Below are 24,668 nucleotides of genomic sequence, written 5' to 3' on the forward strand. Positions count from 1 at the left end.
CGTCAGTATCGTTTACAGCCAAGGCTTTCTCGCGGCTCGACTCGATTTGCACATTGTTGCAACAAGCCCTTCTACCCTGTCTGTCCCGAGGAAACTCGAATTTTCCACATTTCCACGCGATACCTCGAAACGAGCCGATAGTGAGGTTTTGCGAGCTTGAAAAAGGTAAACTCACTTTAGTACTGTGTACTTTCTACAGCGTAAGACCCGCTTCGACAGTGCTATTGTGTAGTACGTGAGGTGAAAATGTAAATTTAACAGCTGTGTGGGAGACAAATTTGTATCGATTGTGCTCTATTGGCCACTAATCCAAGTGTAATACTCTAGGAGATTATTGCTAGCATCTTGCCACGAGAATTTTTCTAACGTTTCGTGAAAGTTAATCCACTGGCACGTGCACCCAGGCGAAAATGCTAGTAGACGAGAGAATGGAAGGGCTGAATAGACGATGAAAGGGATTGTTCGTTATTTTACGTGCCAGGCACGTTTCCTGAAAAATGAAACCTGTCCAGCCGACTCTGATTTATTAAAAGTGGTAAAATTTACAGAGAAACAGAAGAGCGAGTTCTTTGTTTCGCTTCGACTATTAATTTCGCATTGAATTTTTCTTTAATTATCCGATGCTTTTAGAAACTCCCCAGTCTTTTTCTCACTGGAAATTCACTGATCCTGCGATGGGATCTATTGCAGAAGCAAGTGTGATAAATCGTTATTGCGCGGGGCATATGGAAAAGGAGTTTAAGATGATCGTTGCCCATAGATATCTACTGTACTGTAGTCAGACACGCTTTAAATTCGAAATATCAAATAATAGTTGAAACACACTGTAAAATAGAATATTGCACACTTTTACGTATTTGCATCAGATGCTGTTCGACCGCCTATATTTTTTTCACAACTTCATTTTTCAAACTTGGTTTTTCTAACCAGGAATTTTTATGTTCCCTTTAACTTCATTTTTCACACAAAGTTAATTTAATCTCCAAACAGACTCTACAAATTCATCCACTTGAATTTTTAAAGTAATATATAGTTAACGTACACAAACACAGCAAATATTTTCGGATAACAATTTCCTTAATTATATCCAATGCATTTAGAAATTCCTCTGGTTCTTTATTCACCGTGAAAACTCAGCGATGCTCCGATCGAGTCACCCACGCAGTTCGATGCAAGTGCGATGAAACGTAATTGCGTACAAAGCCCATGGAGGAAGAGTTGAAATGGGTGAGGGGGTGACCCACTGGCAAGGTAGCACCAGAAGGTTAAAAGAGTGAAGAGAATTTAGAGTTTGGCTCAAAGTGTCCTGATGTAGCGCGCAATGGGTGATTAGCGTAAAAGTCCGCTGCTGTTCGAAAATGTTCGCAAATGGACTATGAAAAAAAAAAAAGTGAGGGCAACAATGGCGGCGTCCTGACTGTGGGACGAAGGAGTCGTCGAGCCGGTAAAGAGAGAAACAACCAGTCCGTAGCGGATCGCGACGCTTTTCTACCATCAGCGACGAAAAACAAAACTGCGTCGCCCATTGTCGGCCAGTACACATCGCGGAACAATCGGAATAATGAGAAAACTACGCAGTCCAAGAGTTTCAACCCTTTTCACCAATTTCCCCTCCTTCCTCCTACCCCGAAGAGCAGTCTTTGTCCACGACGACTCGCGAGATGCCTCATCGAAGATACCACACCCACCTTTAAGACTCTCCTCGTGAAGAATTCTCACCGAAACTTCAATCGTCGATCCAATATCTCAATAAATAACAAAACCCTTGCTACGTAATAATTTCAATGAAAAATAAAAAATTAAATTATTCCCACGCTTTTTCTCCTTTGACCCCCAAGTTTTTACCAACCTCCATGGAAAATTCGATAAAACGTGGAGGAGGGTTCCGAGGAAAACGGGCGATTCCTGGATAATTGATCGATACGTGCCGTAGTATCGATAAAGAATTCATACCGAAATAACCCGCTTCTGACAGCTAATTAGGCACGATGGTTTATGGGAAACTCGAGGTTACTCGTTAAAATAAATATTTCAATAAAAATACGCGTATACAAACTCGTGGCTCTACGCGTACCACGGACGAGCAAATAAACTGGGAACAACGGTAATGTTGCAAATGTAAGTTAAGCCGAAAATTGTTGAGCAAAGTTTGTCGTGCTTCGGGTCGATCGGTTGTGGGAGGCTCGGCGAATTTTCCAGCCACAAAGTGGAGGTTGATCCGTGTATTTAGCACGGGACTCCACGAGGCTGATTCCGAATGATGACTTTGTCGGGAAAGCATGGCTGGAATCAATTGGCCATCGCCAGTCCAGTGGCCACCTTTGTCCCTACAGTTTCGTCACGCGTCTATGCGTGAATCGGACCAATGACGACCGATCGGTGACGAAGAATCAGCGTGTTGGCTCGCGCGATAAATTATTAAAACGATCCAGCGAGGCGCCGCCGATCGATGCATCCACCAACACATTCCCAATGTTCTTTTCGCTAGTTTACTATATATACACGCACGCTCTTGACGCGAGGTAGGCGCGAAACCTAACGGTATTCCCGGACGAATACATTTCATTGGTTATTGATGGACAAACTAGCGGTCGATGGTTAAAAATACCTGACAAGCTTGCTAAGTGAAATATATGGACGGAAGCTGGCTTGTTGTAATACACACTGGCTAGGTAACGAAATAAATCGATACAGGAAGAACAATTAGTCTGGAATATATTGGCGAACGAGCCGCCATTTCGAAGGGTTAAATATACCGGAGAAGTTGACGAGATGGAATGCGTTTAAAAAAAGCGAGGCAAAAAAGTGGTCTCGTGGTGGAATAAAAATAATAGAATCGCGACGAGGGTGGAAAGAAATAAAGCGGATGAATATTTGAGAAAGTAAATTGGCAGGGAATTGATAAGGATCGGAAGGGTGGAAATATCCTGGCAGCTGGTTTGTTGGAAGCATCGCGAGTGATTTATGGACGAAGATGATTTTTAAGTCGTTCGGTCTGACAGGGGAAATTTACATTGTGCGACTCCGAGTGACTTGGTCCTCTTAATAGACGAATTGCTTCACTCGTTGGGAAGGATTCAATGTGTGCGTGTGAGAGGGACGTACAGAGAGGGAGAGAGAGAGAGAGAGAGAGAGAGAGAGAGAGAGAGAGAGTTGGGTCGGTGACCTTGCGCAAGTATAAATAACTTGTGGCTAATCAAATAAGGGAAATTCGCGTATATACAGTCCGTTGAGAATTCTGATCCATCGACCAGTGGTCCGAAAGAGACTGGCCAAATTTTTGCATTTTTACGAGTTTCGTCGAAGCTTCGGTGTGACGTTGCAAAGAGGTGGAAGGGAGGTTGATGAACAAAATGTGGAAAGATTCTTGTGGTCTGTTAATCCAGTTTTGTGTGTATATATATATGCTGATGTTTGATTGGCTGCAGTGAAGTCTACATCTTTCCAAGATCCTACATATATATATATATATATATAAAGAAATAAAGAGTATTGGTAGACCAAGGCAGAGAATTGGCTTGACCGCAAAATTAACGTTAAGCCATCTCCGGATGGCAAGCAGCCGGGGATAAGACACACGAAACGCGAGTATGGACGAAAGTCTAAGTTAAGATAAACGTATAGGATTAACGCCGATGGTTCCAAGTTTAGACAGATGACGCGGTGAACGTTACAATTTTTGTTCGCCTTTCGCGTTTGTCTCCTTCCACGGTGGCAAATCTTCCCGAGGAAATATCGACTTTTTCCACACCAACTGATATCCTCGCTCAAAGTCCACAGAGACCACGTGGCATTTGCCGACGGAGATAATTAATTCGAACGATTCCAGTGACTAAACTGTCTATACCGTAAGGTATATACGTCATCAGCTGGAGGTCGTGGTAATTCCTTCGGGACTCTCACAGGAATTGCGAGTACAGCAACGTCGATCTATATGCAGAGTTATGTGTCTACATTTTGGTATTCAGAATGATCATTCGTCAAAAGGATTCGCACTTGTTTTTAGGAAAAATTTTGAATTCCTATTCGAGTACGGAGCGTAGGATCTTTTTGCATTATTTTATACTTTTGGATACTTTTGGTGTGCCAGTTGCTGAAGACACGAATCGTCGGTGGAAAATCTCGTCAATTTCTCATGCAATCCTCGATTTGATAAGGTTCGATGGTCGAAATTGCGTGATAAAAATATTCAACGAACCATGAATATTTTGCTTGATTCTTTTTTTGTTCCTTCGTTCCTATAATTAATTTAAACGACTGAAATGTATATATATATATATATATAGTAAGGTAAGTCATCACTCGAGGATCCTGGTAATTCCTTAGGACTCTGATGAAGGGAAATTCAGCAGCATATGTCTATATATTCAGAACTGTTTCTACAAGGACTATTAATCAAAACGATTCGCACTTGTTAATGGAAAATTTCGAATCGCCATTCGAGTACAGCGCGTAGAACAGTTTTGCATCATTTTAAACTTTCGGACACATTTGGCGTGCCAGTTGCACAGCCGCTGACGACACACGCCGTCACTGGAAAACCTCATCAATGTTCGTTGGTCCACGAATTTTCTCACGCAATCCTCGTTTTGATAACGTTCGCTGGCCGATGCTGCGCGATAAAAATATTCAACGAACCATGCACAGCGTTATTTTGCTCGATTCTCTTTTCGTCCGTACGCTTCGATAATTAATTTAAATGACTGAAATGATTGCAATCTGTATATATATATATATATATATAGTAAAGTACGTCATCACTGTGGGATCGTGGTAATTCCTTCGGGGCTGTGACAGGAATGGCGAATGCAGCAACATGGATGCATACAGAGTGTACCATTCGAAACAAACCTTACGACGAACCTAAAATACATTCTTAATTTTCCAAATTACAAAAAAAAAACCCAAATTTTCCACAAAAAACATCTTCGCGCAAGTAAAAAATTCCTATTGCAAAAAATGACTAATATCAATACCAAAGAAAATAGCAAAATGTTCCTCGTACGATCCGGACCATTTTAGCTATGGTACACATCCTACACACACACACACACAAGCACGTATCTACATTCTGGTATTCCCGACGACCATCAATCCACGCGATTCGCACTGATTTAACATTTGGGATGGCTAGTGGCGTACAGAGCGCGCACGGTCGTTTTGCATGATTCCATACTGGGATAGATTCACGTGCCAGTTGCAGAAGCGGCGTTGATACGCTACGTCAGTGGGAAAACTCATCCAAGTTGGTCGAGGGATTTTCTCGTGCTCTCCTCTCTCGCGTTTTCGCCGGGTGTAACGCTGCTGGCCAATGCCGCGCGCGCGACAAAAATATTCAACGAACCATGGACAGCGTTATCTTTTTGCCGTTTCTTCCTCTCGCTGGTTCGGTACGTCCCGCTGGATCGGGGGGGATGCCGATCGATCCGTGCCAATCTCGCCGGGAAAAATTGGGAAGAGCGCAGGGATCGGGACAGCACTGGCGTGCACCGGAAATATCCATTTTAACTTACGCCGTTCTCTCGTTCCCTGCGAGACGCCATTCACCTTCAGAGGGAGAAACATTTTAACCGCTCGAACGAAATAATCAGATCCCGGGTTGGTGGATCGAAGAGGATTTATCCGGAGGGAGATAAAGGACTCGTCGAATAAATCTTGCAGCGAGGATTAACTTGCTTTGGATCTTGCCGGATAAATGATCCAACTTGCGTTGTAAATGCTGAAGAGTGTGCAAGGTGTACGAGTGCGAGGCGATAAACGATTTAACGGTGGATGCAATAACCTCGGGGACGAACCGTGTTTCGGCTAATGGGCAGAATCAAGGAGCTCGGGCTGTAAATTATCTGCTCGTGCCATCTAACGAGGATGACAGTCGCGAGATTAATTTTCCTATATACTCAACATGGATTTATAATTGTCTTTAAAAGGTGTTTCTGTAGTGGTGGTCTTTGCAAACTTTATTTCTCGGGTTTTCGTACGTTTATCCTAATTCCTAATTCAGATACGGACAGATTATGCGAAGCTTGATACTAGTCGCGCGGGACCAGTTAAATTCGTGAAAGAGGGGGTAAGTATGGATTTGGACGATTTTCCAACTACCAATAAATGTAGAATTGTCCTTAAAACATATTGCTATAGCAGTGGTCTTTGAAAAGTTGATTAGTCTGGCTCTCGTACGTTAATGCATTCCCTAATCCCGATACGGCGAGATAAAGAGAACGTGTACGGGGTATGCGCAGGTTGATACCAGTCGCGAGACAAGTTAGAATCGTAAATGAGCAAAGGGAGGGGGTAAGTACGGATTTAGACGACATCTGGTCCAATTCGTTACGGCGGTTCGCGAAGCAACGATCGGGTTCGAAATAACCGTCGGCGGGTTGTCGGTTAGCAACTAAGGGAAACAAGGACCAGCCGAGAGCTTGCTGGCTCAACCCTCGTATCTATAGTCTACGCGATTACCAACCGCGACTGGCAAATCCCAAACAAACCAACTCGCAATTACGCTCCTACGGCTAATAACCATCCGTAACACATCGCCGAAACCTCGCAATAACAGCGATAATGTCGATACTCCAATTTGGACGATGACTAATTGACGCGAACGCTAAGCGTGTTTTATTTTAACGCGATCAAGGCCGTAATCCGTTTTGCCGACTAAACGAATCAAGGGCACCGCGCGCGGAAGCTCCGCCGGATGTGCCAAAGGGAAAAAGCTGCAAGTTTTTGGTACGCTTTGAGAACGGGCAAGTGCAGGCTACGTGCACATGTATACATATGGACAGTGGAGAGACAAACTTTTGCGCGTTGGTAGGGTATAAATTATCCGCGAGGTAGCAAAGTGTTGCGCGTTCCTGGTCTGGGATGATGATGAAGAGGGACCGAGAGACAGAGAGAGAGAGAGAGAGAGAGAGAGAGAGCGAGTCCCGTGGGGAAGCAGCGGAACACAACCGAAGCTGCAATCTTATTACGAGTGGACGCACGCATGCCAAAGCCTAGCTCCACTGAACGCAGATGCAGCGTTCCGGAATTGCACTGCAGGGGACACGGCCGAGTTAATTGTGTCCAGAAAGATCGTACCACGCGTTTTCACCCAATTTCCACGCGATTTAAATCAACCCCGTGAAACGTCCACGTTCCTCCTCGTCATTCCGCCCCCAGCGCTCCGCTGCATAATTCGTGTCGCGCCAAATCCCACATCTTCCCTCATCAACCATCGGGAAGATGGTCTTTTTTTATTCTTTACAAATCTCCTTCGGGCTTATCTCGCTGGTTGCACTCGAAAGTTTTCGCTGTTCTTTTCTTCGTTTCTACTGTGGCGTCTAATGGATCGCGCGATTCGCGAGCTTGGACGACGATCCTCGTGTCTGTACGGAGAGATCTCGGTGCGCGTTTGTTACCAACTTTGGCCGGTTTGTTGGATGCTCGTCTCCGGTGAGCTATTAATCATGTCTCGTTTCAACGTTTCTATGGATAACGAGAAAAATCCTCCAGTTCCTTTGTCTCGTCTTCGAAGACCGCGATGCGCTGTATAGGAATAACGTTGCTTTTTGTCGGGCTTCAAAGAAACGCGAATGTTAATTGTAGTCTTTCTTCGGGGTAAGAAGGTTCTTAGGATAATTGTTCCATTTTCAACGGGATTATCAATTTTAGCCAAAGCGTGTCTTCTTCATGGTTGGAACGAATAAATTCATCGCTGGAGGAATATTCCGCGTTGCTCCGAGGGAAAAAGAGGAGAGTCCCGGGTACCGGGATCAGCATTGATTAGAAATTGAAAGTAGACACCGGAAGTACCGGTGCAATCGATATTCCGCTCGACGAACGAGCGTCCAACTCGGTTGATTCGTTCCCAGACGCGTCCCAAAGCTGGAAGCAACTACCGTGGAGAACCGCGGTTGCGTGGTATTTCTTAGAATCGCGAGCAGACGCCAATTATCACCCGAGTACTTTAGCGAAATCGTGAACAATGGCAATGTCAAAATCCTCGAAAGTTTTCCAGCGGGGATAATTGTTTTTTTCGATGACAAAACTTTTGCCAAACGAAACACTCGAGTGTTTTGCGTTCGCCAGAATTTTCGAATTTTTGTTTGCGAATCGAAGCTGACCATTGTTCGCCGAGCTATTGGTATTCGCCGGTAAACGACCCGAGTTGTTCCTCGAGTTTTTTTAGTTAGAATCCACTAGGCGGAAGCATGACGGAACGAAAGAGTAGATTAACGTGCTGCGGAATGGCGGAGAGTATCATAAACGTGGAAAAATCGCTGTGAACTGGATCGTTGAAGATAATCGTGTCGGATAGCTTACTCATTAGCAGTAAACTTGCGAATAAAGCCTTGAATTATTGTCACTTTTGCGAAAAGCGATTTCGCTGAAGCAGTATGTATATATATATATATAGTCGACGTTTGAACTGGGAGCATAAATAAATAAATCCAGTTTAAAACGGAATACTTTGGACAGCTTCCACACGCTATGATGAAGAGTCGCGGCGATTGGTTCTTTGCTTTAACCGAGGAGCACGAGCGCGAGGAGAGAAGAGTGCTTCATAAAACTAATTAGAATCCCATGGATAAACGATAGAGCGACGATGGAAAGCAGATATTCGAGTCGATTGATTATCCTCCAATTCCCTCTCGTCCAACTATCACTTTCTCAACCACCCCTTTTATTTTCCAATTAGAACTAACTGAAATTCCATTCAAATTCCATACAACGCACTTTAAGAGAGACTGCACTCTTGGCAAATTGCTTCCATCATCTCCCACCCCCCCCCCCCCCCTCCTTGTTGCTTCGAACGATACAGTGTCTTTAAACTGATCTCGGGACTACGAAAGAAAGCTCTGCTCGTTTAGGAAATTCTCAGGATGACCGAAGAAGCGTTCGATTATTCTTCAAGTAGAATTTAGCCTGGACTAAAAATTCTGCAACATCCAATTTTAAATCTCGCAAAGGTTGGAAAGTATTCTTCGGCGATGAATTCAAAGTCTGAGACGATAATAAAAGAAGTTCCTCCGAGGAACGATGAGATTGACAAAGTCTCGTTGCTTCGAAGGATAATCGATGACTGGCTTTATACACACACACACACAGAAAGGAGTGTATCTGGCGTGTGAACGGAAATGCAAAAACGCTGGATGATTTTTGGCGGGCGGAAGTGAAATTGGATCGCAAAGGGGTATGTAGTAGTACATATAGAGGAGTATGTATATAGATGCATCGCAACACGTTTGATTCATTGTTTCCCCCGAATCGTATTGGTCGAGCTCCGGCGCGCCGGAGCGTTTCTCGCGCTCCATTCCGTGTATTATTGATTCGGCCAGACACGCTGCTGCCGATGCTCTTCAATTTCCTTTTCCGGGTGAAGGACGAAACCGTTTCGTCGGGTTCTCCGTACACGATCAGCTATTAAACTTAACTATTTGGGACCGGTGAGGAGGAGGAGAAGCGCGCGCGCGCGCGCGCGCCAGCACACATGGACCACACTCACACTCGAGCGAGAATCAATATCGGAGAAACAAGTTGAGAGAGGGGGGGTAGGCACGAGTGGGAAATATTCGTCAATCACGTGTCTTCGGGATTTTCTCTTTACCCTCTTCAGGATTCATGGTGGAACGTCGATATAGTCTGGATACTTTGGGAAACCAATGATCGAATCGAGGTGTTTGCCTGTTAAACCAAATATAATTATGAACTGTATACATGCCTTCCAATCCCATTTTCAAAGTTAATTTAACGAATAACGAGGTGCAGCGATGTCTGGAAGCTGAAGAAAACAGGAAAGAAGAGGGAGTGAACGTTATAATGCAACGATGATGTTGTATTACTTTGCAGTCGAGTCAAATGTGATAAGAGAGGGTCGAAAGGCTGACGTGGGAGTTTGGCGAACGCAGATTCTCCGCCGCAACTTAATTAGTCGATGAACGAATGAAAAACCCTGAAGGAATGTTCTTCGGGTTTATAATGGAGGAGGGGAAGAAGGGGAGGGAGTTGTTTTATGAATCAGTGCCGAAGCTAGTGTTTCGGGACCCGAAGAGGGGAGTGTTTGGAGAACGTTCTTCCGGAAGTGATAACCAACCAAAAAAACATTCCATGGAAGTATGCTTAAGAAACGTCTTCAAGGTCTCTGGTGTTCCGTCAAAATTGTTGCCATGCCCGAGAATCCCTAATTCGTAATCGATAAGTTAGAGGCAGTTCCGAAATGATTATCATCCTGTAAAATCGCGAAGGTCACCTCATGGCAGTTCTCGTTGGTGTCAGCTACGTGTCCAGGAAGATCGTCGATCAAGTACGCTGAAAACACTCGTGAAAGCTTCGGTTCAAGCTGCGTGCACTTTTTCCGTGTTTAATTCACGTTTCACTTGTAATCAGAAGGTGCGCGAGCGAACGAGCGCTTTGCACGGTGTTCGGCTTGCGACTGAGCTTCGCTCACTTGCCGAGGCCGTCGAGAGAGGGTCTCTCTCTCTCTCTCTCTCGCGGTTCCCCTTCCCTCTCTCGCTCGCTGCGTCTTTCTCCCCTTTATTTCGCTGCCTCGCTCATTTCTTCGTTCTTCAGCTTCCCTCCTGCACCTTCACCATCTCTCTCTCTCTCTCTCTCTCTCTCTCTCTCTCTCTCTCTCTGGCTCAACGAGAGCTTTTGCCGTTGAGCCTCGTGTCTCTCCCTCCAAGCAGCTCCGTCATTTTCCGGCCAACAGAGACCTGCGCCCCACTACGTGGACTCGGGGCGCCACATGGACCACTACGTCGTGGAGGGGATGATGCTTCTCTCCCGTATCCCTCGTGCCAAAGCTCCACTCTCTCTCTCTCTCCCTCTCCTTTCAAACAGTGATATAACCTTACGTCATCGCGCATGCGCAAACCAGCTTTTTTGCTCCCAGCTACAAACCTATCTCTTCCACCAGTCTCGATCATCTTCTTTGCGTTACGGCCTATCTAGATATTGAACTTTCTATTAATTTACTTCGATTAGTCTCTCTCTCTCTCTCTCTCTCTCTCAGACTTAGCAGTATCAACCCGAGAGAATTCTCTCGAGGCCGGAATATAGCTGTATTTTTACCACTTTGCAACACTACGCAAGCAAGCAGCTCTTCAAGCACGAACCTATCTTCGTTATAGACTCGACCATCCTCTTTGCTTTAAGACTCATTCCAAGATACCTGGAAAGTTTCTACCAATTCTCTCGAATTAGTCTCTCGGACCGACCAGCATCCACCTGCGAGTTCTCCCGAGGTCTGAATAGAGCTATATTTTAACCACACGGCTATATTAGAAAACACGGATCACTCCCCTTCCGTGGGCAACCAATGGCCAATTCTTTTATTCTCTAGTTTTTTCCCGGAGCCCTGGATCAACCTTTGATTTATAGGAAGCTTGAAAATTGGTTTTCATCTAGATTCTAGATTTGTCCAGACTGATAGAAATAGTACTGCTCTCGAGTTGGAATATTACTTTGGCCCGATGCGAAAGGCTAAATAGAAATATCATTAGTATTTTTGCTCGAGAAGTTTCGATCGAGTGGATAAAGTTGAATAATTGATGCGGGTAGTCGAGGACTCGATGATAATTGCAGGTAGTCGGAACCACGAGATGGACCATTCGATCAATTGGAATAAATGTTTATTCTAACGAGACAGAGACAGAGAGAGAGAGAGAGAGAGAGAAAATGAATTAATAAACCGGATAATCCGATTGTTAAAGATTGTCCAATGTCTTTAGGATCGATCGTTTCAACGAGATCAGGAATTATTCTGTCCCGGCGCATACAGCAGCTTTTACTCTTACATCTCGACTATTTGCCGACCAAAATAGAAGATTGATTTATAACAACGCTACGCGAAATGACAATTCCTCGATAAACTCGTCCCCAACTCGAAACTGTTGCTGCTGCCTCTGCCAGCGCGCGATTAATCTTCGAATAGGAGAAACAAGATAGAAAGAGAACAGTGGCAATGGAGAATCTTTATTCAGGAATAACAAAGACAACAAATATTCATTTTTAATAATCCACCAGTAACTCAATACCACTGAACAAAATGGACAAATATAAAAAAACTCTTCAATAATCTATTTCGGTTTAAGAGAAAAATATTGCAATTTCGGAGGAATGCGAGTTGTGGATTTAAACTCGCACGATGGAATTTTCGGTTTAGACAAGTGGTAGTCAGGTGGGTCAGTGGACAGGAACGCAAGCGCAAGTGGGTATTATCAAAGGTGCATTGGGTATATAGGATTGTCAGCACGTGGTTGCTAATAATAGCGTGCACTTCTGGCAGAAAAGCGCTTACAACGGTTCGGGCCATCGTCGCGTGGCTCGAACGAGCTTTTAATAAAGGGTGGTGGTCACTGGGTGGGGGGGGGGGGGGTGGTAGAGGAAGAGGAACGCGGTGGCTCGGCTGGTGGTTAGAGCGAAGAGGAGTTCCTGAGGAGTGGTGGTAGCCACGACCGCGGTCTGGGAAGGAACCAGCACCGGAGTAAATCGTGGCAAATATTTTCAGCGTGGCAGATCGATGACTCGCGAAGTAGATTGGTTGGCTAGCAGCTGGCAACTAACACCAAGCGATAATAGCCCTCGCCCATTAATCCTTAATCGGGCACGTCGCTTGCTAAGAATACTTCTCTTCGCAACGTGCTTTACCGTTCCTTTCCTTCCCTTCCCTTCCCTTCTCGTCATCTTGCTCTGTAAAGATACTTTTGAGGAAAAATAAAGACAGTGCTCATTAGCACAGGAGTTTTCTGAGAAATTTTCTCCAATGCACGAAATTGGAAGAGATTTTTTTTTTTTGCAGGAATTAAGGAGTTGGATTTGTTTGATTGTTGTGTTGGTGATCGAGAGATATGGTGGGAAATGGTTGAGATTTATTTTTAAGATGAAGAGAATTGCTAAAAAAGGGGGAGGGAGTTGTTAGCTTCTCTTGGGGAGAGTGTGGCGAGTAGAAAAGTAACTGCCGAGGTGTTTTTTCTTCGAGTGGAACCAGCAGCTCGCGAGAAACAAAATCTGTGAAAATCACTAATGGCGATTTTCTAGAAAATTCTACTTAAGAAAATTCCTTCTTAGGAGCTTCGTTGAATCTTTGCTTCTTCTCCGACAAAATTCCAAGCAAACTAAATTTTTACCTCCCATTTACACACATACACATGCGTGAAATTATAGCAAAGCCGAATGCTAAGTAAATAATTTACCCGAACTTGGCACGATTACCGGAAAATCGTGAAGAATTCGCTAGTTTCGTCGATTGTTCGGGAAAGGAAGGAAGATTATTCTGCGCGTTCTCGCGAATTCTAGTAAATTCGCCAGTAATATGGCTGCACGGAAGTGGAATCGAGGTTGGATTGGCAGTCCTTGAGAGGTGGAATTTGCCAGCAGGAGTTGGGATATTAAACGCAGAAGGTCGTAAAGAGGTTTGACTGTTCGTCCCCGAGTGGAGAAATTGACGTCGGCTCATATATGCAGTTCTACCACTAGGGGGGCTTAGGGAATCAAGTTAGGCGCGTTATCAAAGCTTCCGGCCAATAACGTCCGAGCGAGAACCGAAACTCAACGATAGAGAGAGAGAGAGAGAGACACTCGTACACATTGGCGTGCGTGTGCGTGCGACGTTAAACGGCTTATCTGTTGGCCGATGACTAAACGCACTTAACGGACCATCGCCCCTTCGTCGCAAACTACCGTTGCACACTTCGCCACCTAGCAAAAACCACCCCTGCGTTGGCTATAAAATCTCTTTATGAGTGGAAAGCTGCGGCAGGAAGCTCGATTCGCCACGCTGTACCGGCCGATTCCATCGATTCTCCGAATTAACTTTGCACCCCCCCCCCCCTCCCTCCCTACACTCAACCACCAGCAGAAACCTCACCTTCCAAAACTCGGTCATTTTATCCACTTTGTACGGCTGACTGCACGTTTACCTCCACCCCTGTTTATCTGAATGCCTCGAATCAAATATATGGCCGAATGCTTAGAAAAACCCACGTTCACGGTCCACTCGATAATTCTCCCTTTCACGTGGAATAATACAGGCCGGTTTGAGCGGGCATTAGTATCGCGCGGAGAGTAGAAAAAATTCGGTAAAATGGGAAATAACGCGATGGGATTGGCCGATCGTAACAAAAATCGTACTACTGCTGAAAGGATATCGCTGAATAATTTCGAGTCGCGTGTTGCGCTGTAATAATGTCCCGTTATGTATATAGATAATATATACATATACATACACACAATAATAGCGTTCAGGCTTTCAGGTTCAGAAAATACGACGAAATTTGCTGGCGAGCAGCAACGATACATATATACGTCATCGTTTTAGGGGGAGTACAAATTACAAAACGCTTATCTGGCGGAGCGTCCGTCGGGGACAAAAACGCCGGTGGTGCTCGTGCGCGCAAATGAAAGGTTTGGAGGACCTTTTATACGGCCCAGCCTCTGCATCTCCTGCATATCGAAACGCACACGCTTCACTGACGCGCCGGCTTATACGCCATTATTTTCCCTACCCATCGATCACCCAGGATTGATTCCCGCCTGCCGCGCGTTATTTTCACCAAAACATTCCATCCACTCTTCGACACAGAGTGCTGTTTTTCTCCTTGCTGCTAAAATGCCGCCCGTCCGAAATATCTAAATCATGCTGCTCGATTGGCTCTCTCTCTCTCTCTCTCTCTCTCTCTCTCTCTCTCTCTCTCTCTCTCCATTATGGCGTAAGCGATTACGCCATGGAAAAAGCTCGTCTGGCTATTTTCTGTTTATACTACTGGCATAAAAATTACTCCTCCTCGCGAACGCAAGATTTTTCCCCAAAACGATTCAGTGCCATTCAACGTACCCTTCTCTTTCAATTATTTACGCGAACAATCCAGCGTTATTATCACCGTGTCCGTACAGTTGGTGCAAAACTGGCCAAATTCTGCTACGCGCCTCGCGTGCAGCTTATTTGCTGACAAAGCTCCCGTAAGGGGAGGGGTTAAGGTCGAGGGTGAAATTGAAATACCGCATAGATCACGCGTATTCTTACGTTTTCACGCGTGCCTACAATTGTACGATTGGAACGTGGAGGACTACGCGCTTGGTCCGGGCATTGTTGTCGCGTTAATTTACGGTCCAATTAATTAACGGGCATTTTGCCGCTGAGATATTCGGTGGCGGCGAAAGGAACGGGGACTCCTACACCGGTAAAGCCGTAACCTCTCGCCTCGACTCCTCCCCTTATACGCCCTTTCGAGATTATATCATCGCGCGCGGATCGTGGGATAAACTGGATAGCCGTTATCGAAAATCGAACCGCGTACCTCTCCTAATATGGTATATAACGCGTCGTTCCAAAAGCGTGCACACGTCAAGGGACTTTTCGTCCAATAATTGCATCCCTCGCTTGAAAACCACTAAACCGTTCTCCATCGATTTTATTCTCTTATATCAATTGCAATTCGATGTACAACGTAAGGAATCCATTGCGCGATAAAAAATGTGTATATTGTTTTATCGGTGGAAAAAATAAATCTTTCTATCGACTGAAATTTATTTAATTGCTACGAGTGAGAACACTGGGTTTTTTTCGATTAATCAGAATTATGTAACGTCACACCAAAAATGTAATTCATAATAATTGTTAACAGTGTATAATAAAAATATTTTATTTTAACGATAAATACGCTTAATATTATACGAATAATTTATTTAGCATTTTTCTTAACCAATAGTATAAATTAAAGTTTCTCGATTAGATAAATTGCGATAATTATCTTTAGAAACCTGATTGCCAGCTAGATCTTAGAAATAGAATTATCTCGACAAACTTTTCATAGTTGCTACGTCATTTTTTCGTTGACCAAACGCCAGAGAGTTATAGATGGTCAATGGGTTGCGAGGAATGGGATAAGGGAAAAGTTTAAAATTATTCTCTTCGGCAAGTTGCTATATATATATTCTAAGTATATACATATATACATATTCGAGATTCGAGTTAGCGTGAGTAAAGAGGGAGCTTATTTCTCTTTCCAGAGGCTGGATGGCTGGTTGTAATGCAACAACAGCGGCAAACGCGAAACGCCGACATGTGTGGCGCATCCTGCGGGAGAAAGGGATGAATTATGCGTTGTCTCTTGCACTGTGCACCAAGGTACACCAACGCCAGACATCCTGTCGTTGCGTGCCTTCCCTCCGCTGCTTCTGTCGCTGACATTCTCATCCATAACGCAGACACTCCGACGCCCTCCCAGCCAAACTCAACTTTCGATTTTTCAACCCTCCCGGCAAAAGTTGCGCGACCTCGCCAAATTGCCCGCACCCAACTTCCCGAGGATCATCTTTCCCCCGGAAAACTCTCAGGCTGCAGCGGAGATCGCGAGGAATCGCGATTCCTATTCGATCGCACACGTGCCCTACTTTTATATGGCGAAAATAAAATTTCCAATCCAATCCTTGTAATCATCGAGGGGACTTTGATGATCGTGACGACGTGACTTTTCCTTCGACGCGGCTGATACTGTGTTCGTGAGACGACGCGAGGGTCCTGGATGAAAATGCACGCTTCGTAAACAATTTTTGCATAATCGCAACAGTCGTGGGAATTTTGTTAAATTGCAACGATAAAAGTGGGAAATGCGTGATTCGTGTGTACGCAATGTGGATTTATGCACGATTATAGAGCATGATGAATTAGAATTAAAATTGCAAGTTGTGGCGAATGAAGCAATTCCGAGCAAAGTGTGCGAGGCTGGAATGAATTTTTGCGACTATTATCGAGTGAGGTCCGATGATCGCGACGAGGCGACTTTCCAATTGACACGGGAGGTGATGTTCCGCAGTGACGCAACGTTGCAGGGTGAAAAAATGCAGCAGGCGGACATGTAGCGATAACGAGGGCTGACGGCGATGATTATTAATCATTCGCAGGTCACGCGTGCGACTGTCAGCAGATCGGGGGTCCGCAAGCGAGCCTGACTAATCGTTCCGCCATTACGGATTAATATACCCAGTGTCCGTTTTGCCTCTGGCAAGTGCCACTCTCCTGAAAGCCTAATCGAATACACCTAACATCTTCTATGTACATGTGTGTACACTGTGTGCGAAACACCTGTACATTTGCAAAACCACAATTTTCACCAAGAAAAATAATGCAAAAATAAATTGATAAACGAGAGATTAAAGCTGATCGATATTTCATTACGCGTGGAATATAATATGAAGAGAACCTTAAATCGCTTAACAATTACTTGCAACCATTATGGATTAATATACCCAGTGTCCGTTTTGCTTCTGGCAAGTGCCACTCTCCTGAAAGCCTAATTAAATGCACCTAACATCTTCTATATATATATATGTACACCGTACGAAATATATGTACATTTGCAAAACCACAAGTTTCACGAAGAAAAAAATAATAAAAAAAGAAATTGGTAAACGAGAAATTAAAGTTGGTCGATATTTCATTACGCTTGGAATATAATATCTATAGAGAAACCTTAAATCACTTTTAACAATTACTTATATAACTTGTGGATAAATTTGATATTGTAGATGGTGGTCATCTTGCGGTAATTTTGCAAAGGTTGGGAATTCTGTAAAATTTATATCGAGAGATATATATAGAGATAGAGAGCAGGGAGAAACGGGATCAGCTGTTCTTGACTGGATTCGGCAGGGAGATATTTCACGAGGTCCTGGCTGGATTATCCCGGGCTAATGCGGCAATAAACATGCATCCACGTGAGCCATGGCGTCCCGTAAACTGGACGGGGAAGCCCATAACGCGCAACCACTCAACACGATGTTTCTATCTCTGCTTTGGATTCGTTGAAAATAAACCAACTGAATAATAAACTCTGAAGCTTTTGGGCAAATGACAAGAATGTTTTTTTTTCCTCGTTTCAACAAAATAACCACGCGGCTCGTGCTGCTATCTCTACCGGAATAACTTTTCTCGCCCATGCGTCGCGAATGTCCTTGCAACGCTGTAAAAACGCGTAATACGCTCGTTTAAATAACGTTAAATTCTTACTTTGATACTCCGTGGATCTAAGGAAAGAAGGATTAATTAAACATTCGTGTGGAAGGATACATATAATTACGATTAAATGTCTTTTAACATTTATCAATAAACTTTAAATAGAAAGTGTCAATTTTTGCACTGTCAAGTGCCACGGTTGCCGATAAGAGAGTATTAGTTACGATTCGCTACTGTAGAGGGCGTAAATATATCGAACCAATATAATTTGTGTGTGTGTGTGTGTGTGTGTGTGGTAAATTTCCACAAGTCGAACGACAAATATTTACCGTCTCGTTGCGAAAAGCCACGAGCAGTGGCTAAAGACAAGGAAAATAAGGGAAAATCGAAAGTAGGAGGAAAGATACAAACAAGAAACGAAGGAATATATATATATATATATATATATATATATATACTCGCAGCTACGCTTAAAACTGCGAGCATTATGAAAAAGGGAAGAGGACACAAACACGAGACGAGTTTTCTCGACTTGACTGTAGCATTTTAATCTCTCCATAGCTACGTTTTAAAAGATTTCCCTTCGCGGATCTCGGAATCCGCGACAGTTTTCGTCTTCCGCCAGGCTGGATTTCCTCGGCAAAAACTCCCTCGGTTTGAATTAAATATGCGCCGAAGTTGAAACGAAGCTGGAGCGCGTGACAATTTTACCCAATCGCTTTGCTCGCCGTTCACCAGGAGAGAAAAACTTTTGCATTTCGTGCACGACTCCATTTCAGCAGAATTATTGTAAGAAAATAATCAATGACGAAACAAGTTTAACACGGATGGAGTGAGAAACGAAGCGTCGATGTTGCTTTCTCAGTTTCTTTTTTTTTTTTTTTTTTTTTTTTCAGTTATCGTGACGAGGTAACATGGGACAAAGAGAATAATAGAATTCTATAGCCACGGTTATTGCATTTGCGAGACTGATAAATATCGAACGTTTAAGAGTATATCGAATCAATCGACTAATTCTCGAGCGCCGAGAGAAATATTTTCTGGGGATTTAAATAAATATTGCGTCTCCGAGCAATTGCAATAAAACGTGTACTTCGTCTTGGTAAATATTTGTGTGATATCGTTGAGTTTTTTTAATTTGAAGGATTAGAAATTTCAGTTGACTTTTGTATATTTTTCTATTCGATTATTTGTTCTTCAAGACTAAATACACGTTGTCTCGTTAAGATTGTTCGAAAGAAAATTTATTCGAATTATCAGTCATTTAAAAAGAGCATGTTTGATCGATATGCTAATTTCGTGATTCTTCAAGGTTTAAGTAGAGTCGAATTATATAGAAATAAAAGAGTGTTTTCGGTAGGAATTTTATTTTTCCTCTTCGCATATATCCAGGTCAAGCTGGATTTATCAAAATACGTTTGCTAGGAGGATAATAAACGACGAAATCAATTTAGGGTGAATGGGATAAAAAGCAGCATCAATGGGACACATTCTCGGTTATATCGTGACGATGACGTACAATACGGGACAAAGGAATAAAAAATGCAACTATATATATATATATATATATATATATATATATATATATATATATATACAACCACGATTATTCTACTTGGGCCAAGACTGATAAATATCTCAACAATTTATTATATATATTCAATTAGTACGTCGATTCACGTTTACACATACGTTTACGTGCATTCGAATTATTATAGAAATACAGCAATTTTATTTCTGATCTTCGTACATTCGGGTCAAGCTGGATTTATCGAAATACGTTTGCTAGAAGGATAATAAATGACGAAATCAATTTGGCATGAATAAGATAAAAAAGTGTCATGCAATATTCTCAATTATCGTAATTATATATATGGAATATTCGATTAGTGTCCCGATGCACGATTACACGTACGTTTACGTATACATCCAAACAAGACAGACATATATATTAGCAGTTGGATGAAAGTTTTATTTCTGCTCTTTGTATTCGGGTCAAGCTGGATTTATCGAAATACGTTTGCCAGGAGGAAAAAGAGTGAAGTCTGTTGGGGGAGGCGGGACCTTCGTGACGTTTCTTCCGCGGCGATGATTTTTCGGGCAGGCGAATTTCACGGTTGTCGGGTACAGATCTTGCTCGGCAACTTAATGCCGGCGCAACGAAATCGAGCGTGGTCAGAGACCGCTGTGCAATAATCGAACAAAGTCTCGCGTACTTTCTGCTGCCTGCCTCCTTCTCAACCGAAAAGTGTCCTTCCCAGAAATCAGAAGAAGAAGAAGAGGAGGAAGAAGACGCATTACGTACTGCTTTTCTTTCCTCATCGCTTAATCATTATAGTTTAAGCACTTTTCCCTTCTGGAAAATTGCGGAAATTTATCGCGACTAGCAGGTGAAATTAATCTAGCGAAAAGCAACGGTGGAAAGCTTAATATAAGTCTCTGGCCACTTTGCGTCGGTGACCACCTGTGCCTGGCCGAAAGGGACCGAAGGAAATGCCACTCGATATAACACAACCGTAATTTTTATTCGCCAACCCTTTCGACAATTTTCCACTTACTTTAAACGTTTCATTTTTATGTCGTATTTTTTGTCGAAATTATCCGTGGAAGGGAAAGCAATATTTTGTGAATTTTATTCAAACCCACGTGGACTGTGATGATGATACGAAATACAGGTGGAGGAATGGTATCATCGATCAATGCAAAGATTTCCAACTAAAGTGTTATTATTAAGACAACTGACGAGTGTACACTTGGAATTTTATTAAAGGAACAATGACTAAATTTAAAATTTATTTTCAAGGAAATAAAAAATTACTCGAACAGGAATAAAATGCCTGATCGTCAAAACCTGCTAATTAATACTTCAAACCAGACCCAAGAGGACATAGCCTATTGATTTTCCAAATAAAGACCAATTAAGCACAATTTAAACCAAAGTACAGAAGTATCAGCATTGCACGAACAGATTAAAGTGCTCGTGGTCTCGTCGAAAAGTTTAAATCTTAATTAAATTATAGATATATCATTAGATATTTAATTAAACGATCCGAGCTAGAGATACGAGTTGAAACAAAATTATATATAGTTTGATCACACACAGTCGTGTAAAAAAAAGCTTGGATTTTTTCAGAAATATTCCTCATCGAGACTCCATATCGTGGGTCTCGATGAACAGCTTCTTCTTCAAGATAAAAAATCGATAGATTCTCTCCGCGCGTAATTAATAATTAGAATGTAAACGAAGAGAGAAACAACACTTGTTACGTCAAGTTAAAAACGTAAATAAAGCTGGATAGAGTTACCACTGTCCTTCATAGATCGGAATACTTGCTAAAATTAAATGGCACTTGATCCGAAATTGTAAATCCAAGCGACAGCTGCAATCTTGACTCGCGATATATCTTACGCCTCTAGTTAGTTATCTTTTGCAATGACCACTTCCGGTCGCCGGAACGAATTGGCGCAGTTGCATTTATTTCAGTGCTAAACGTCCGAGTGAATAATTCCTGTAGGGAAGTCTTGACGTTTCACTGGAATTCTCTGCATGGGAAGCAAAAGTAGCATCTTTATTAATGAAAATTCAACGAAACATTGAATCCAGAGAAACTGAGAGTAGCGTGCGAAATGGAAAAAAGTGCAGAAAAGATTTGCAAGGGTTTGCTCGGTTGCGAATGTAAAATGTAAGATAGAGATGGACGTAAATGAAATGAGATAGAGCCCGTATATGGTCCCTTTACGAGAACTTGGAATCAGCTGGAACAGGCCTACGCCTGCCATCGGAGCATAAATTTCCAACTTTCTACATAATTCCACAGAGTTTTCTAACACTCTTAAAGAATGCATTATGCGCGAGAGCCCTTTTTCTTGAAGATGCCGCTCTCTTGCCCGCTGCGCCAATAACTTAGCGTTCCTTTCAAAGAAAACAATACTTCTCGCTTAGTGGCCTGACTTGCCACTACGCGCTTACGAAAACTTGCTAGATTTTTGATGGTACGATTAAAAATTCATTTACAGAATATACAAATTAGAGGAAAACTCATGTTACGAAGGGTGAAAGTCTAAATAACATATTGAATCAAGAATAAGAAAACTCGGACGAAGAAGATTTATTGCAAAATTCGGGATCTTTATAAAAATATCAAACTTTTCAAACGTTTCGTAAAATTATGTCGTCCCTTAAAATCTTTATCAAATATTTACCAATTAAAGCACAACTTCGTTAAAAATATTTTTATTTTGCATAAACATATCCAGAATCTACAATTGACACTGTTATTAATCACTGGATCAGCGCTTTGGTAAAGAGTTTCGTTGGACAAAAAAAGTGGTGAGTTAATTAGAGCATGTGCAGGTATACTTTTCTAACGATGTTCCGTATCGTTGCATTAGTGGAGAAGCGATTAAAAAATTTTTTCAACAAAGTTTCACGGAGTCTCGTTTGGCCGGGGGGATTAAACGGGCCAAGTTGGCACATTGGAAACGTAATTTCGAGCTGCCAGAGGACTTTGTTACTTGGACAACAGAGAAGTCGTGTTTGTAACGCATTGTTTGGCCACTCGACTGCAAAGCCAGCCGCACCAACCGCGATTAGAACATTCATAGCTGCTGGCTGGAGAGCGCAGCGTTCGCCCGCTCATAGTATTTCAGCTGAGATATATTGAATATTAAATGGTTCGCGAAACGTCCAATATTAATATTAAATCGTGAATGATTCATGAGTCGTTTTGCAAAATAAAATTAAAAGCCGCGTCTCTGCGAGCTCGAGTTTTCGAGATGCTGAAGAATCCGGGAGAAATGGAATATTCAAGAGACGGGGAGAGAAAAGTCTGTGTGTGTCTCTCTGGGCGCAAGATTAACTGAAAAACAGAGGAGTTTTAGAGAGAGAAGGGGGAGGGGGCAACAATGTTTCGTCAACTAATTAGCGACGCGTATCAGGAACGTTATACTCACTTGATAATTCTCGAATGCAGAAATTCAATTAGCGTCCGCCATTGTTTCATCGCGACCTGCTTTGTTTGTTGTTGAATTATTCATATCCCCGTGACGACGAGAATTGTTAAAACAATTCAATATTTCTCAAAAAAAAATAAATAAAAAATCCTCTATTATTTTTAATGGCTTACAAACTTGCTTTATGAGAGATAATGCCTCCACGTTGGAAAATTGCACTTTTTTAATGTGTTTCTCGTTCGAGACACTACAGCGTGTCTTGATTCTCTAGATTTTATGTTATCCGATATGACTCTTTACACATTGACGGTCGTTGAAAAGATTTTTTTTATAAGAAGAAATTCTACCAATTATCTTCTCTAACAGAACTATGTTCTAAGAATCTTCATCAGCAACGATTCCAAATGAGAACTACATTGCAAGTCCAAACGTTTTATTTCAATAGAAATACTCGTAGCCACTTTGTGTACATAACGATGTGTGTCGTTTCCCATAAATAAATTCTGCAATTGTAACAAGTCGTTATTATTCCAGAGTTTTATTCTTTTTGCAGAAAACACCTTGCAGTGAATTATAATTATAAAGAAATATGCCGAAAAAACAGCAAATTTCATATAATCTGCACAAAGCAGTTGGAAATATTTTTGTCGAAATACAACTTTTAGATTTGAAGCACCAGATATCCGGACGCACTAAAAACATTATTCGAATCAAAATCCGCGTAATTCCCAAGAATGAGAAAATTCTTAGGAAATCTTGGCGATATTCCAAGTTAAGATATTTTTATGAGTAAAAATGACGTAGCGAGAGCAGCGGGGAGGGGGAGTAGCGGGAGAAATGAAAAGCTTCCAGTGCTGAATAATTCAAGCACTTTTTAATACGGCTCATTACTGCGTGCGGTGGATGTATAATAGAATTAGAAGAGAAATGCCCCAATTATTCGGCTGGAGAAGAATAAATTCGAGCTATTTGTTGATTCGGTTAGGCTCGTTAGTAAATTCCAATGAATGTCTGCTGATAAATGTTTACGTTGACAAAGAGCCAGTGCCAAACTGAGATCGAGTCACCAGAACACACACACACACACACACACACAAAGAAAATTGAAAACTAACGAATACGGCGTTAAATAAAAGATTTTAGGAAACGATAAAAATAATTGAATAAGAGTTTTAGAGCGAGAAGCATGGAAGCTTGCGAAATTCTGCTAAATTTTGGCAATGCCATCAAGAGACTCCTCCATTATGGGAGGACGCAGAAGGTCTGGAATGCAACCAAGTGGCAAGTAAATTCGCAGCCCTTCGACTCGGATATTAAACGCGTACTCGGTGCGAATGACGTAAGGACCATGATCGATCCTGCAGACCAAACGTTGGATTCCCACATTTTCTCTCGGACCACGCGTTCGTGGGGGGTGAGATACTCGACGCGCACGATGATGGAATTTCGGGTGTGAAAAAAATCTGGACCGCAGGTCGGACCGGAAGAAGCGATATACCTCGTTTCCCGTGGATATCGTGACAAACTGGCGCAGGTTATTTGTTCCTGGCTGAGTTCCAGAGGCGCTCTCCGACTTTCGCCAGTTAAACGTCATTTGTCCGTTGCTCTCAGAGCTCTATAACCTTGTCCGGGACATCCGGTAATAACGTGTCCAATATCCATCGCCTTCGTCATCCCGTAGCTGCTGCGAATCGTTACGGTTCAGGGCCCGCGCAGCTACGTTAATCAATTCCTTTCAAACGGCGTTGGCCTCCCTCGGATGTAATTACAATTATCAAAACTC

The 24,668-nt window shown here is 42.7% G+C and overlaps 1 protein-coding gene across 5 annotated transcripts in view; it reads right to left on the reverse strand.

The window, feature by feature from the left end:
• Positions 1–24,668, reverse strand: part of msi (musashi) — a 138,051-nt gene that overhangs the window by 91,765 nt on the left and 21,618 nt on the right. The window contains exon 1 of one of the 5 annotated variants that reach the window (XM_066739763.1): positions 10,229–10,389. The exons of the other annotated variants lie outside the window; for them this stretch is intronic. The gene's annotated coding sequence lies outside the window, so the exon portion shown is untranslated. Of the gene's footprint in view, positions 1–10,228; positions 10,390–24,668 lie in introns of those variants that run through there. 5 annotated transcript variants of the gene reach the window in all.

The sequence above is a fragment of the Prorops nasuta genome, unplaced genomic scaffold (assembly GCF_024137725.1).
Source record: "Prorops nasuta isolate Cenicafe-Biocafe unplaced genomic scaffold, Cenicafe_Pnas_1.2 PNAS00021, whole genome shotgun sequence".
Taxonomy (NCBI): domain Eukaryota; kingdom Metazoa; phylum Arthropoda; class Insecta; order Hymenoptera; family Bethylidae; genus Prorops; species Prorops nasuta.